The sequence below is a fragment of the Oncorhynchus keta genome, chromosome 11 (assembly GCF_023373465.1).
Source record: "Oncorhynchus keta strain PuntledgeMale-10-30-2019 chromosome 11, Oket_V2, whole genome shotgun sequence".
In the NCBI taxonomy this organism is placed as follows: Eukaryota; Metazoa; Chordata; class Actinopteri; order Salmoniformes; family Salmonidae; genus Oncorhynchus; species Oncorhynchus keta.
In genome coordinates, this window is record NC_068431.1 from 45458413 (window position 1) to 45474706 (window position 16294).

The 16294-nt window shown below is 41.6% G+C and overlaps 1 protein-coding gene across 3 annotated transcripts in view; it reads left to right on the top strand.

Annotated features, from left to right (window-relative positions):
• Positions 1 to 16294, top strand: part of LOC118390331 (gamma-aminobutyric acid receptor subunit alpha-3-like) — a 177290-nt gene that overhangs the window by 120820 nt on the left and 40176 nt on the right. The gene's annotated exons all lie outside the window — the stretch shown is intronic.

Consider the following 16294-nt stretch of genomic DNA (forward strand, 5'->3'; position numbering starts at 1 on the left):
GAGCAATGTGTCTGACTGCCAGGGGACTGAGTGGTCTTTCCCTGAATCCAGTCTGACACCGAACAGGCAGCCATGGTGTAACTAAGCTCCTCTAGCCACACTCTTTTGTTCAGGATTGTAACTATGATGTTCAAAAGTACTCTTTGTCCTGAGAATCAGTAACCACTCTGCCAGTCTACTGTGTGCTATGTAGCTGTTTGGACATCCTCAGCAAGCTTGAGTAAAATTGTATTGCTTATTTAAGAAACCTGTAGCAGCAAGAACTGTTTGATCACTTAAACTGCCGCCACTCTGTCTCCTCATCAAGTATTGCTTCTGAATTTCTTGATATAGAGTGCATTCAGGAAAATATTCAGAGCCATTGACTTTTTCCACATTTTGTTACATTACAGCCTTATTCTAAAATTGATCAAATTGTTTTTTCCCCTCATCAATCTACACACAATACCCTATAATGTCAAAGCAAAAACCGTTAAAAAATATATTTTTTGCAAATTAATAAAATAACAAAGAATCTGAAATATCACATTTACATAAGTATTGAGAACCTTTACTTAGTACATTGTTGAAGCACCTTAGGCAGCGATTACAGCCTCGAGTCTTCTTGGGTATGACCCTACAAGCTTGGCACACTTGTATTTGGGGAGTTTCTCCCATTCTTCTCTGCAGATCCTCTCAAGCTCTGTCAGTTTGGATGGGGAGCGTCGTGGCACTGCTATTTACAGGTCTCTTCAGAGAAGTTATTCCTGCGTTATCTTGGTTGTGTGCTTAGGGTTGTTGTCCTGTTGGAAGGTGAACCGTCGCCCCAGTCTGAGGTCCAGAGCGCTCTGGAGTAGGGATTCATCAATGATCTCTTTTTCCCTCGATCTTAACTGGTCTCCCAGTCCCTTCCACTAAAAACATCCCCACAGCGTGATGCTGCTACAACCATGCTTCCCCGTAGGGATGGTGCCAGGTTTCCTCCAGACGCGGCGCTTGGCATTCAGGCCAAAGAGTTCAATCTTGGTTTCATCAGACCAGAGAATATTGTTTCTCATTATGGGGTATTGTGTGTAGATTGATGAGGAACAAAAAATAATGTAATTCATTTTAGAATAAGGCTGTAACATAACAAATAGTTTACGAATGCACTGTATGACCCTTGAGTAGAAGTAGGACTCTTCATATAGTAATGACGGTTGTCCATAGGGACTCTGGCCGATAATTAAGGTAGCTCTTATTGGGGTAGTTCATTTACCTGGGAATTTAATGCTGCATTTGTCACATTGAAAGAGTCATGGAAAGCCATTATTTTCCCGGCTGGGTCCCTTATTTTGAGTTCATTTGATGTGACTGTGATTCTCCTGAGGCTAAGAATAACTTTTGGATTTGGATTGATTATTAAAGGGCCTGTCACTTCTTCATTTGCAAGCAAAGATAGCGTGTTGCAAGACAAGTTGCTATCAAGGGCTTTTTGGCTATTCTAGACCCTGCATTAAGGCAAACAAGATACAAAAATAGTATTTTATAAATAGTTTCTGGGGCTATTACACGTGGACATCAATCAGTATGCTGTATTAATTACATTGTATTATTCATTTCATTGTTAGTATTCATTTCATTATTCATTTAAAACAATTTCCAATGTTTTAGGAAACGCCAAGAGCAGGCAATTTAGGGACACTTGGAAAAGTGTTCCAACTCTAAACATGTTCTCCTCCGACAATCAAAATATTTTCACATGACCCGCCCCTTGTACTGTAAAACTTATTTTTTTTAATTAACTGCCACGTAAGGATTATCAACACAAATAAAAAAATAATTGTAGCAACCATGTGTTTATAAACGTGGATATTTCCTTGACCAAATCGCCTTGGCCACTTCGCCGACCACCACGGACGAGCTCACTCTCCCTGCCATTACACTATGATCAGAGCCAACAGCAAACAATGATCAGCTAGGGGGGAATCAGATGTTCAACATTTTGATGCTGTATTTATAATCATATAAAATATATGCAACTAAAATGTTCCACCTACAGGTTTCTGTATCAATGCACCACACACAACCAACACATAACTGCATACCGATTACCAACTTCGAGCGCTTCATCGTGGTTTACGTTTTCACACAATCAAATAGAATAGATAAATAGAATATGTCAATCTCGACAAACATAAAATACATCCCTCCCTACTAAGTATCTAAGACGTGGCTTGACAAACTCTGAATGTCATTTGAAAATGTTGGTGTATTCTAACAAATGTCTTTTTCCATTCCACAGGGTGGCAGGTAGCCTAGTGTTTAGTGGCCAGTACCGAAAAAACCCGAAAGGTTGCTGGATCGAATCCCTGCGCTGACAAAGTAAAAATCTGTTGACTGCCCTTGAACAAGGCAGTTATCACACTGTTCCCCGGTAGACCGTCATTGAAAATAGGAATGTGTTCTTAACTGACTTGCCTAGTTAAATATATATATTTAATCCATTCATTTAATTGACGGATGCTGGTATTAGAGGGAAGTAGATTAACGTGTGCAGGTAGCCTACAGGAGCCTAATCAAATTAAAACCTTGTGACTGGTTTTGTTTATTCCACACTTACTATAAAAAGCTAATACATTTAAAAGGTTAAATTACACATATTTAGGCTATATTGAAGCGTTACGTTCGAGGTTGAAGAATGGTCGGATCAGAAAGGAGGTATAGCTGAATAACTGTACCTGCTGTGTGGCCACATTATACAGGGTGACTTGGGAGAATGATGATCGGCAACAGACAGTGCATCAGTATCCGAAGCATAAATACAGCCAGACTGTCCTGTGCTATGGCTTTCTACACCTTATCTGTCGAGTGCAGACCCACAACTGATCCAAATGGAACGAAACATTCAAATCACAGAGCTTTTGCGCCATTATTACATTTTCACTGCAAGTTTCCAGCCTAGAGTAGAATTGTACTCACTTTTAAACAATATTCATTAGCCTGCATATTTAAAATAAATAAATATAAATAAATATATATATACTGTAAAAATACAAATCATTAAAAAACCAAGGGACCTCACCAAAAGATTTGAGCCTTTTGGTATTCCCACTTCTGTCACCAGTGTAGCAAATGGCAGGACAAGGAAGTGAATACAGGTCACTGGCGTGAAAGGCAAATGCCCTGTGCCAATAGGGTTAACCCACTTGGTAGGTCTCATACAGTGAGCATTGTGACAGTATAATGGTTTTGGTTTGACAGTAACAGGGACCAGGGTTTGAGTCCCAGTCAGGGTACCCCCCTAATCCACTATATTGGTGTCAGGTGTTTGAGAACACCATTGAAAGCATGTCCCAGACAACTTTTAGTCACAGTACATTTGTGTTAGGCTAGCAATGTTTTGAATGGAACACATACACAATCCATGTCTCAATTGTCTTTTAGGCTTAAAAATCATTCTTTAACCCGTCTCCTCCCCTTCAGCTCCACTGATTGAAGTGGATTTAACAGGTGACATCAATAAGGGATCATAGCTTTCACCTGGATTCACCTGGTCAGTCTATGTCATGGAAAGAGCTCAGTGTATCTTGCCTTTTAGAAGGCAAAACATGGAAATAGCATCATACATTCTTGCAATACTGCTACTTATATTCTCACACTATTCAAGCACGATTTTCCCTGCAAATGTTCAGTGTGTTAGAAGTGTCCCCATCTTTACCACGTCCAACGTACGTGTCGGTGACTCTTGCATGTGCACGCTCTGATTTAGAGGGGTTGGGTTAAGTACGGAAGACACATTTCAGTTGAATGCGTTCAGTTGTACAACTGACTAGGTATCCCCATTTCCCTATCTTAGAACATGCAGTCGTGCTATTGAATCTACATCTGATCCGGTGCCATTTACAACATAATGAAACACTTAAGTTGTATAATATGTTTACTTAGCGGGTTGAAAAGTGCCGTTTTGACACATGCAATCTTTCAGAAAGCCTTCTAAAGCATGTTGATGTCATCATTTGTCCCCTTATTGCAGTGTATTGTAGCTGTTTAGTGGTGGCATTGTGTGTTGGCATTGTGAAAGCAGAGAGAGGGGGTTGAATAATAGATCTTGGACTGGATATTGCAGTTTCTCAGAAGCAGTTTCATAGAGTGCCTTGTCCTTCACAGTGCTACCAGTTAAAGACAGGCTGCAGTTGTCTCCAACAGCACTTTATGGAGAGTTCATTATGTTTTCATGAATTAAAGAGTACTGTGTGCAGAAACTGCCTGCGGTTAATGTGACTGATACAAAAGATAGATTACACCTCCATAGCATCCAGCCCTATGAGCTCATCTGACTCAAATGCATCCTATGACAGAAAACAAAGAGCTCCCTTCCTGTCTTCACAAAGAAAACGGGTGAAATGAGAAGTACTATAAGGTTATGCATTTCCATCTGGTTTGTTGCCAAACTTCAGTTCTTAGTTGTTTTTTTATATTTTTTGAGTGGTTGGTTCATGCTGTGTTCTCTCAGATCCTCTGTCATGCCATTGTTTGGTCATTTGTAATTTGTTAAACTAGTATGGCAGGTCAAACGTAGCCTGAGAGCCCGTCTGTTTGTACTCTCTTGCCAAGTCCTATTGGCATTGTCAAGTTCAGGCTAGGTCAGGTTAGGTCCCAAAAAATACAGGTTTAAGACAAAATAATCATTCCATGTGGCAGTGTTTGAAAATAAATACATTCATTGGACCAGCACCGTTGTTGATCCTACAGGATTTGCATTAAAATCGTGACCAGCGGTCGGGAAATCAAGTAATAAAGTGGCTGTAGATCATTTGAAAAACTTTTCAATGAATAGAATGATAGTAAAACAGTTATGCTGTGTGTTTTCTGAGTAGGTAGCTGAAATTCACCACGATTGTGTTTACTCTTACGATAAGTGCCATGGGATCTTTAATGACCTCAGAAAGTCAGGACACCCGTTTAACGTCCCATCCGAAAGACGGCACCCTACACAGGGCAGTGTCCCCAATCACTGTCCTGGGGCATTGGGATATTTTTTTAGACCAGAGGAAAGAGTGCCTCCTACTGGCCCTCCAACACCATTTCCGGCAGCATCTGGTCTCGCATTCAGGGACTGACCAGGACCAACCCTGCTTCAGAAGCAAGCCCCAGCAGTGGTATGCAGAGTGGTATGTTGCTTGCAAAGTGTCCTCGTTAGTGTCCTTTCACTTTTATGATGCCATTATGACACACAGCTTGAAGATTGTCCTTTTTTAATCAGTATAGTTAATTAAGTGAATGCTGAATCCTACTTTGGGTTATACTTACAAGAGGTCGACCGATTCATCGGAATGGCCGATTAATTAGGGCCGATTTCAAGTTCTCACAACAAACGGAAATCGGTATTTTTGGGCGCCGATTTTGCCGATTTTAAAATGTTTTTTTTTATACTTTATTTAACTAGGCAAGTCAGTTAAGAACACATTTTTTTTTCAACGACCTAGGAACAGTGGGTTAACTGTCTTGTTCAGGGGCAGAACGACAGATTTTCACCTTGTCAGCTCAGGAGATTCAATCTTGCAACCTTACAGTTAACTAGTCCAATGCTATAACCACCTGCATCTCGTTGCCCTCCACAAGGAGACTGCCTGTTACGCGAATGCAGTAGAAGCCAAGGTAAATTGCTAGCTAGCATTAAACTTATCTTATTAAAAACAATCAAACATAATCACCAGTTATAACTACACATGGCTGATGATATTACTAGTTTATCTAGCGTGTTCTGCGTTGCATATAATCGATGCAACGCTGGGGGATGATTTAAGTCGTACCTAACCATAAACACCAATGCCTTTCTTAAAATCAATACACAGAAGTATATATTTTTAAACCTGCATATTTAGCTCAAATAAATCCAGGTTAGCAGGCAATATTAACCAGGTGAAATTGTGTCACTTCTCTTGCGTTCATTGCATGCAGAGTCAGGGTATATGCAACAGTTTGGGCAGCCTGGCTCGTTGCGAACTAATTTGCCAGAATTTTACATAATTATGACATAACATTGAAGGTTGTACAATGAAACAGGAATATTTAGACTTGGGGATGCCACCCGTTAGATAAAATACCTGAAAATTATTTCACTGAAATAATAAACGTTTTGTTTTCGAAATGATAGTTTCCGGATTCGACCATATTAATGACCAAAGGCTCGTATTTCTGTGTGTTATTATGTTATAATTAAGTCTGATTTGATAGAGCAGTCTGACTGAGCGATGGTAGGCAGCAGCATGCTCCTAAGCATTCATTCAAACAGCACTTTCGTGCGTTTTGCCAGCAGCTCTTCGCAAGCACAGCGCTGATTATGACTTCAAGCCTATCAGCCTAATGGCTGGTGTATCCGATGTGAAATGGCTAGCGAGTTACGGGGGTGCGCGCTAATAGCGTTTCAATCGTCACTCACTCTGAGACTTGGAGTAGTTATTCCCTTTGCTCTGCAAGGGCCGCGGCTTTTTTGGAGCGATGGGTAACTCTGCTTCGAGTGTGGCTGTTATCGATGTGTTCCTGGTTCGAGCCCAGGTAGGGGCGAGGAGAGGGACAGAAGCTATACTGTTACACTGGCAATACTATAGTGCCAATAAGAACATCCAATAGTCAAAGGTATATGAAATACAAATGGTATAGAGAGAAATAGTCCTATAAATACTATATTAACTACAACCTAAAACCTCTTACCCTGGAAATTTGAAGTCTCGTGTTAAAAGGAACCACCAACTTTCATATGTTCTCATGTTCTGAGCAAGGAACTCAAACGTTAGCTTTATTACATGGCACATATTGCACTTTTACTTCTCCAACCCTTTGTTTTTGCATTATTTAAACCAAATTGAACATGTTTCATTATTTATTTGAGGTTAAATGGATTTTTATTTCCATAGTAGCATTTCATCAAACACATTTCTTGTCCTGACACAAACGGTACTAGAGCTTCTAAAAACGAAACAAGCAGATTCTGCAGCAGTAAGCATTTCAGTAGTAGAGGCAGGGGCAGGCAGCGCGCCGAGAGACAGAGAGAGATTACAGGGTGGATCAATATGCCAAGACACAAGAAGAACAAGAGACACACTGATTGTGGTTTTGTTTGGTGAAACGGACAGCGTGGTGCAGTCTTATCAAAGGCCGGACCAAAGTCACAGTGCTTATTATGAGGTTGGCTTCAGCCTTCCCACACAGCCAGGCCGTCACTGGCCTGATTCAGCCCCGATTGGCTCCACGAGGACAGGTATTGGCTGGAGGCAGTCAACACTGCTGCCTTTGTGACATGTCTGTCTATATGTTGTCTATTGGGGATGGGATGGTGCAGAGTAAAACTAAAGTAAATAGGGGAGCTCTGACCCTCCCACTAGACAGCAGTAGAGAGGAGAGCTGTGTCTCCATTTACACCCCCCCATCTCACACCCACCATGACCTCTTCTTCCTCCAGTACTGTCTCATCTGTCCCAGACATCTCACTGTTCCAATCTGTAATCATGTAGTGAAGCAATGAATGTGTGCATAGCTACAATTAAGTCACATCTGTCTATTTAGATGATCAGTCCAAGGCCCTTGTCATTTTTGCCAAGGATAATGTCCATTTTAACAATGATGATGTTGATGATGGTTTTGATGGGGCTAAAATATGTGTTGGTTCCTTTTTTTTTCACTACCATGCATTCTTTATTTTGACGATAACGATGCAGCTGCAACCCCATGAGCAGCCAGTCGCCGTTGTCACGTTATTGCAGATATGCACGTGTAATGGATGTGCTTGAGGGAGCTCCATACATTATGGAGGATAGCCTGGGCTGACAGCATGGGGAACACACTTACAGCACACATGCTGCAGGTATCACATAACAGTACCAGACAAAAGTTTGGACACACCTACTCATTCAAGGGTTTTTCTAGATTTGTACTATTTTCTACAATGTAGAATAATAGTGAATACATCAAAACTATGAAATAACACACGGAATCATATACTAACCAAAAACTGTTAACCAAATCAAATGATATTTTATATTTGAGATTCTTCAAAGTAGCCATCCTTTGCCTTGATGACAGCTTTGCACACTCTTGACATTCTCTCAACCAGCTTCACCTGGAATGATTTTCCAACAGTCTTGAAGGAGTTCCCACATAGTATGCTGAGCACCTGTTGTCTGCTTTTCCTTCACTCTGCGGTTCAACTCATCCCAAACCATCTCAATTGGGTTGGGGTGTAATGATAGTGGAGGCCAGGTCATCTGATGCAGCACTCCATAACTCTCCTTCTTGGTCAAATAGCCCTTACACAGCTTTGAGGTGTGTTAGGTCATTGTCCTGTTGATAAACAAGCGCAAACCAGATGGGATGGCGCGTTTCTGCAGAATGCTGTGGTAGCCATGCTGGTTAAGTGTACCTTGAATTCTAAATCAATCACATGACCGTGTCACCTGCAGAGCACCATCACACCTCCTCCTCCATGCTTCAGGGTGGGAACCACACATGCGGAGATCATTCAACTACTCTGTGTCTCACAAAGACACAGCTGTTGGAACCAAAAATCTGAAATTTGGAGCCAAAGGACTTATTTCCACCGGTCTAATGTCCATTGCTCGTGTTTCTTGGCCCAAGCAAGTCTCTTCTTCTTATCGGTCTCCTCTGAACAGTTAATGTTGAGATGTGTCTGTTACTTGAACTCTGTGAAGCATTTATTTGGGCTGCAATCTGAGGTGCAGTTAACTCTAATGAACTTATCCTCTGAAGCAGAGGTAACTCTGGGTCTTTCTTTCCTGTGGCGGTCCTCATGAGAGCCAGTTTCATCCTAGCGCTTGATGGTTTTTGCGACGTTCCGGATTGACTGACCTTCATATCTTGAGGTAATGATGGACTGTCATTTCTCTTTGCTTATTTGAGCTGTTCTTGCCATAATATGAACTTAGTCTTTTACTAAATAGGGCTATCTTCTGTATACCACCCCTACCTTGTCACAAAACAATTGATTGGCACAAACAAAGGAAAGACATTCTACAAATGTAGGTGACTACCTCATGAAGCTGGTTGAGAGAATGACAAGATTGTGCAAAGCTGTCATCAAGGCAAAGGGTGAAACATATTTGTTTCACACTTTTTTGGTTACTACATGATTTCATATATGATAATTCATAGTTTTGATGTATTCGCTATTATTCTACACTGTAGAAAATAGTAAAAAAGGAAAGAGGCACTGAGTTTGAAGGTAGGCTTTGAAATTCATCCACAGGTACACCTCCAATTGAATCACATTATGTCAATTATTCTATCAGAAGCTTCTAAAACCATGACATCATTTTCTGGAATTTTCCAAGCTGTTTAAAGGCACAGTCAACTCAGTGTATGTAAACGTCTGACCCACTGGAATTGTGATACAGTGAATTATAAGTGAAATAATCTGTCTGTAAAACAATTGTTGTAAAAATTACTTGTGTCATGCACAAAGTAGATGTCCTAACCGACTTGCCAAAATTATAGTATTTAGTTTTAATGACTCAACCTAAGTGTATGTAAACTTCCGACTTCAACTGTAGCTATTAATTACCGTCTGTGAGTAATTGTTGCACATGGAGGTCCTAAGGTTACCTCTACAGTGCTGCCTTGGAATGTCAGATGGGATTGGAGGGTGGGTACTGTTTGTTGCCTCTCTCAGTGCGTGCCAGCTACACACTTTGCAGTTATCCCTGTTGATTTAGCCACTTGCAATTGACACCTCACCAGGGTCAGCAGTATGAAGCGGTAGCCAGGCGGGGACGGGGGGTTTGTAACAGGCATTATCACTCCGGCCTTCCTGCCATCTGCTCCTTCTCTACTGAGTACAAGGGTTCAGAAAGGGTTCAGAAAGGGTTCAGAAAGGAATCAGAAAGGAATCAGAAAGGAATCAGGAATCAGAAAGGGTGAGTCATTAAAAGTAAAAGTTCAAGTACAAAGATTCAGCGCATGGTTTAAATGGTAATGTACAGAAATTGCATGATCAGAAAAGTATTGTCGGGAAGGAAGTGGTGCATAACCAGAGACCGGGGCCTATAGCGTAGCTCCCAGCATATATCCTGTTATAGCCATAGATATGTTTTACTACTTACTTTAAGTACTATAAACAATATATTCCACTGGTTGTCTCATTAGGAACAATGGTAGTACTTGTGTCTGAACCTAGATTCATGCTTATAACTAATGAAATCTTCCATGTTTTCTTCTGCTGCATCGTGCATAATTATAATGAGTATATCATATGAGATGAGAGAGGGAGAAATACAAGAAATAATTGCCTCTAACTAAACAAACCATGTTGGAACTGAAATACAAACACTGCTGATAATTGTGACGTGTTTTCTCCTCCGAAACAATTTGCGTGCATCCTTGTGAACGACTGACAACACAATCATGTAGTGCCAGATATCGCTGAGTCAGCTGGCTTCCAAGTAATGATTTTGTATCTACTCTTGTCCCGGGGGAGACAATTGTTTAATAGACATTTAAAGTGCCTTTTTACTGATGGCTTTTCAGGCAGTCCGCTGGCTGCTGGAATTCTCCTTTTAACAGCCTATAATAAGCATACATATGCTGAGAAGAAAGAAAGTACTTTTATTGATTTCAGAGTGGAGTTTTAGGGCCATACAAATAAAAAAGTATTATTTTCTGTCTGACCTTCTCTCCTCTGTGTTTGCTGCATGCGATTGGATTAGGAGTTTTTGCGCTGGGTAAATACGGTAGTTCATCTTTTGTTTTCACACCGATTCAGGTTGAATTACTTTCTCGTACTCTAACTGATGTCAAGCATCTCTGGGTCCATAAAACAGATTCTCAGTGGCGTTTTCAAGTCCTGCAAAAAGGCGAAAATAATATTAAACGCTGCTGCCATAGCATCCTCCTCCTAGGAGTGTTGTCTAAATTGGAGCCCAGGGGTCCATTTTAATGATGTTTGTACACCGAAGCATAGAGCTCATGCATCCTATTTATGTTTCATAGTCACCATCACCAACAGGAGCAATGGACTCAGAAACACACAAGGACCCACTAAAAGTTTCTGAACCTGTACAAGGGCATGTTCATTGAGACATGTGATGCAACAATATTGCGGCCAAAGAGCCAGGTTGAGCATTTAACCTTTACTTCAGTGGGCTAAATCAGGGTCAGTGTTTCTTGGTAGTCTTTAACAAATCTACTTTGAAACATAACTATACACCTCACACACATAGTTATGGGCTTAAAAAAAGAAGACACCTGTACCATGTCAGGTATAGAGTTGAAACATACTCCATTTTGAGTTTATCCTAATATTACACTTTATATACATCACAGAAGACTGAAATATAACAAAACTGTTTGACATGGAAATGCCAGATTTTCTGCGGATTATAAAAAAAGTATGAAACTATGGAAAATATTACTAACATTCCACCCATGAGGCCACTAGAGGGTGATTTGTCCAATTGACTGCAGAAAAGGGCTACATAGAGAGGAACAGTGACAGGAGGCTTTGGCTTAGCTGCTGCAGTACAGCTTTGCTGCTTGAATGTGTAACCTTGACACAGATGGAAATAGTCAAATTCAACTGTCTGTATTGTGAGCCTGCCTGCCTTCTGATTGACACACCTCTGGATGTTTAGTGGGATATTGGTAGGGGCTAATGAGGCCATTCAGGGAGGGGAGCGCTGGGCATGGGATGGGGAGGGTTGGTTCCCACGTCGCCACTCATTTGGCCACAGCGGTGACTGACACATATTGTAACGGGACATTTCACGCTTTGTTAGCTGCTCGGCCACCTCATAATTAGGGTGGCATGTGCTCGAGCTCAGCTCAGCCTGATTTTAGACTCTCAAGATACTAAAAAGATCATCAAGGAGCTTTTTGTTCTGATCTCTTCTGTTTTTGTTGTTGCCGTTGGTTTAAATCAAATCCAATTGTATTGTTAACTCACGTACACTGACTGTAAAAAACATTAGCAACACCTTCCTAATATTGAGTTGCAACCCTTTTTGCCCTCAGAACAGCCTCAATTTGTGAGAGGCGATGGCCCGCGTCGGCGGCTCTGTTTTCCTCGAAGCGTGCGAAGAAGGTGTTTAACTTTTCCAGGAGCGAGGCATTGGTGTCCACGATGTGGCTGGCTTTCCCTTTATAATCTGTGATTGTCTGGAGTCTCTGGCACCTATGGTCGTCTTGTGTCTGAGCTGTTGAATTACGACTCACTTGGTCCCTGTACTGTCGATTTGCCTCTTTGACTGCCTTACGGAGGGCATAGCTGGTCTGTTTGTACACGTCCATGTTCCCAGTCACTTTGCAGAGGTTAAATGTGACACTTTGCGATTTCAGTATTGTGCGGATGCTCCCATCTATCCACAGTTTTTGGTGGTCCAGAGTTCTCAATGTGCAAGTAGAACAGGAGATGTGTTGATATAATTGTGGTAGTGTTTTCCTCAGATTTCCTTTATTAGTCCCCAGCTACAATAATTGCAGCCTCGAGATATGTGGTTTCCAGTTTGCACAAAGTCCTGTGTAGCTCCTTGAGAAAATTCTCCAGGGAGGTATTGCAGTTAGCATTGGATGGTGAGGTATTCCAGATCGGGAGAACAAAAGGACTGGAGTTCCTATACATTACCACAATCACACCATGAGTAATTTATCATGAAACATACACCTCCACCTTTCCTTTTCCCGGAGAGTTTCTGTCCGCACAAAGGACGGAGAACCCCACTGGCTGAATGGACGGGGACAGTATATCCAGAGAAAGCCAAGATTCCGTAAAACAAAGTAGGATACAGTCCCTGATGTCTCTCTGGAAGGAGATCCTCGCCTTGGCTAATCTAATTTATTGTCCAGAGACTGAGTGTAAGCGAGTAATATACTCTGAACCGGTGGATGGTATGCATGTCTCCTGAGTCTGACGAGGAGCCCAGACCTTATTCCTCTTCTCCGGTGACGGCATTTTGGAGCAGCCCCCAGGATGAATGGAATTGCCTGGGTGAGTTCAAATAAAGGACCCATTTGAGGAAAGTCAAATGTATTGTCTAAATCCTGGTGAGTGACCGCCGATCTAATATCCCAAAGTTGTTTTTTCGGCCGTAGGTAATAATGCAAGAAACGTTCTGAGCCAATAATGTAAGAAATAATAACAACAATAAAGAATTACTGCAAAGTTGGCAAGGAGCTAGAAACATGGCGACCATGTCTGTTGGCGCCATCTTTTAAGTATTAACTGGAAAGTTATGTCCTGTAAGAGGGAGGCTGGGATGTTCTCTGCTCTCAATATTATCTTTTTACCTTGCTGTGTAATTTATGTGAGGAAACGTACCAGCTGAGCCAATGATACTTGTAAAGCTTTGTCTTAAAACCATCCAGAAACTCTACTGTAGTTCAACAGAATACTGTGAGTCTGAAGTCATCTCTAGTTTGAATCTCTTTTCTAAACACTGATACAGAGAGCTATTTTGGGTGGCCTTTTGCTCTGGCCTTTTGCTCCTGTTCAGAGTAGTCGGTTGTGAAGGGGGCTGATGTGAACACTTGCAGTTCACCAGAGCTGACAATAGTTACAGAATAGACTCTGTTCATTCAGGGCTTCATGTCCCTGCAAGTCATGTCAGCATGAGCTTGTTATACCACTGGCCAGAAGAAAATAGTTTCCTCTTTTAGACATCTGGTTGTATAACTGTACAAAATGTGTTGTATATGTTCTCCAGTGTACAACATGTTCAAGGGCATGAATTGCAATAACATTTCCTGAGAATTTCGGTTTTAATGGGTTAATACAGTCTTATTGTGTTCTTCCTCTGGTCTCCAGTACAGAAAGGTAATCATGGCAGAGAGAGCAAAGCATTTATGTTTTCAATGAAGCACAATAGTAAAGGACAATCATGTTGCTAAAATGGACAAAAAAAAATACAGCCCTATCTCAGGTTTCTAGGCAACCAGGCCCTGACGCACACCAACACAATTACATAGGAGCTCTTTGAGCGAGCCGGCCATTAGGCCTACCTACCCTACCCTTGCTGAGACTGGATTCTGTGTTCGCAGTCGAGGTTGTGTGTTAATTACCACCATAATGCTTTACAGCTACCTCTCTATTTCAGTATGCATATTCCATAATATGATGTCGCCTAATGTAGCAGTACATTAATTGTGGGGTACGAGAGTAGTACTGTGCGATTCAGAGCGTTTCTGCAAGTCATTGTTGATAACGGTAATTACGGAGATTTTCTCTTTTAACTAATTGTCAGTGTGTTGTTAAAACTGAGAGCTTGTGATCTAGACACACCCCAGCACCACCAGGCATCAGAACCCAAGGAATAGCACTGTGGTAAAAAAATATATATACTTGTCTGGATAGTAATATTGTGAGACTTGACGGCAGCTTTAAAGCCAAGAGAAGAACTGTAAAAATGTAATGGCTTCAGTAGAAATTACACTCTGGTTATGTATAATCTGGGGCAGAATATTTAGGATATGTTGACCTTGATAAAAGGTCAATTCTCCATTCTGCTGCATTTGACCAGTTGAATGTCACCTTGACAGATGACAGCCTTCCATATAACTTCATAGCTAGTTTATATTCCACCTCTTTCTTGTCCGCCCCCCTCCTTCTCCTCCTCTCCCAATGGTGTCTTCCTTAAGGGGAGATGGAGTAGGTGGGGTATGGTTCTCCCCCAATTTAGGAGAAGGTGTCATCATTAGAGTAGCGTATGTTCTCACCAGGGATTCCCAACCAGGAGAGGGAGACTCATTGATCATGATCCAGAGTCCCCAAATATGGTGATAAGTGTGATGAACGAGCCGCCCTGGACCTGACAGTAGATTTCTCACTCATCACACGGAGGAGGAAGAGGCGGAGGTATATGTCTCTCAGCGCCAGGCAAAGGTCCAGTGTCAGCATGTGACTTGACCATTTGTTCTCTGTGAGGTGTATATGTCAAGGTGAAACCTTATTATTACAAAGAGAGCGGAAGTGATAGATTGACAGGCTGACAGGCTGAGTCTGAAAGTCCTCCAGAAGCTGGGAATCAGCCAAACAGACCACTAGCTAGAAATGCAATAGAGTTCCATCAATACAGACTCATCTACTCCACCGGACAGATTACAGTGTATAATGGGAGAAGTTTTCAGGAGCTGGTGAGGTATGGAGGAGAACTTTAAAATAAAGGGGGGTTGGGGTAGGTGGAGTGGAACACAGCTCCTTCTAAGGCCCCCCTGGAGCTCCGACAGAGACAAGGTACTATAGGCTCTGGCGATGGCACTGCGATCGATGCAGCTGTTTTTTCGGGAGGTGGAGGCGGAAACCGGAGAAAGAGGGGTTGGCCCCGTGAGGCCATTTTTGCTGTGGTTCCCCGGGCTGACAGTCGCACACACACACACACAGGAAGGACATTAATTAACGTCAGCAGTAGTGTTCTTCTTCATCCAAGTGCAGTTATTTTGCAAGGCCAAGAACATCATAACCATTAGGGTTGAAGATTGCCCAGGAGGTAAAATGCTTTATCTCATTAAACACTTAAAAGTGGTGGTACGATGTAGACTTTGTAAAATATTGCTGACATCTTGATGGCGGGGGAGGTAAGGGCCATTGCTCAACAACTAGACTCTAGTGTAAAGATGTATTTAATCAACAAGATGTCTTACCATGCAGGCTCTGAGTTTCTTTGGTCAAGGGGTTAATTGAAAGATTGAACCGCTGCATTTTAGTGAAAGTTGAAGAGGACACAAAATAGAAATCAATGGGTTTTATGGTTTTAACAATGTTGGGGAATACATTGGAGCTGTGCTGTGTTGATCTATTGCTACCATTATGGAGGTGGTGAAAAAAATATGTTGTTATTCTCAGGGTTACTATTTCCCAGAATGCATTCCTGCATATTGTATTCCAAAAGCAAATGACAGTACAAAACAAGAATCTCAATTCCAAATATACTGTAGGTAACTGGAAAAATAAAGGAATCACTTGAGTAAATGAGGGATACAAAGTACAGCTGAAGTCGGAAGTTTACATACATGTTAGCCAAGTACATTTAAACTTTTTCACAATTCATTGTCTTAGGTCAGTTAGGATCACCACTTTATTTTAAGAATGTGTAATGTCAGAATAATAGTAGAGAGAATGATTTATTTCAGCTTTTATTTATTTCATCACATTCCCAGGGGGTCAGAAGTTAACACACCCTCAATTAGTATTTGGTAGCATTGCCTTTCAATTGTTTAACTTGGGTCAAACATTTCAGGTAGCCTTCCACAAGCTTCCCACAATAGGTTGGGTGAATTTTGGCCCATTCCTCCTGACAGAGCTGGTGTAACTAAGTCAGGTTTGTAGGCCTCC